A 1,341-nucleotide genomic window follows, 5' to 3' on the forward strand; every position below is an offset into this window, starting at 1 on the left:
ACAAGAACATAACATCATAATGGAAATTTTATTCATGAAAAATTTAATATAATCATAATTATGAATTTCAGTGTAACATCAATTAACAATATAACATATTAGTATGATATCACAATTATGAATTGATAATATAAATCACAACTATGATCAACAATATATATATAAGGAGATATTCGTTAACACTCAATTTAAGTTACATTAATTACACTTAATCTCAACCATTCATTTTCTTAAATTCAATTGACCAAATGAGTGAAACTTAAAATTTATTTAAGATTTCTTTTTTTCTCTCTCATCATATATTTCACTCACTCATTTGATCCGTTGGATTTAAGAAAATGAATGACTGAGATTGTGTGTAATCAGTGTAACCTAAATTGGGTGTAAACGGATTCCTCGTATATATATGAAGATGAGAGATCTGTTTACACCAATATTGTGAAACCCGAGTCGGACGTCAAACCGACAGAGATCCCATATTAGGTATAAACTGTTAAACCGCCCGGTCTGACCGGGTGATTCCATTCTTGATTAATAATTTTTATCTATGAACATATAGTTATATATAATTTTTTATTTTTAAGTGAACCGCCCGGTTAACTTCCCGAATTAATCTGATTTAACTGTATTTAATACGGTCGGACCAGAATTTCTCCAGTTCAAAGCGATCCAACTCTCATTCGGTTAAGACTGTAAGACAGAGCCGTTTTCAAGTCAGTCAGCGGTCAGACCAGACGGACCGCCCGGTTCAGTTCTTACAACACTAGTTTACACCCAAATTAAATTACACTTAATCTCAGTCATTGATTTTTTAAAATCCAACAGACCAAATTGGTGAGTGAAATAAGTGGTGAGAGAAAAAATGAATATTAAATGACATTTAAATTTCACTCATTTGTTCCGTTGGATTATAAAAAATCAATAATAACTAATATAACTTAACTTGAGTGTATACGGATCTCTCCTTGTATATATATATATATATATATGAATTGCAATTCCTGGTACACGTTGGTCGTACCCACACCAGTTAAGCAACGAATTTCAAAAGCTTTTATCCTAATTACCGATGGTTAAAAAAAACAATCCCAAACCATTATAGTATGTACGTATTGTTGATAGATACCCGCATATCCAAGTCCATTTTTTATCTACTATATCAACCCTGATGAGTTTTTTCAACCTTATAAAATTAAAAATGTCCTTGCATGGCCGTACAACAGTTGGTAGGCATTGCAATGCAAACCACAGTCAAATGACGCCGTCAGTGCACTGTGACCCCCTTCTCTCACTTTTATGTTTTTATTTTCTCTTCCTTTATTTGGATTTGAAATTCAAAGG

This window comes from Lupinus angustifolius, chromosome LG06 (genome assembly GCF_001865875.1).
Source record: "Lupinus angustifolius cultivar Tanjil chromosome LG06, LupAngTanjil_v1.0, whole genome shotgun sequence".
Lineage (NCBI taxonomy): Eukaryota > Viridiplantae > Streptophyta > Magnoliopsida > Fabales > Fabaceae > Lupinus > Lupinus angustifolius.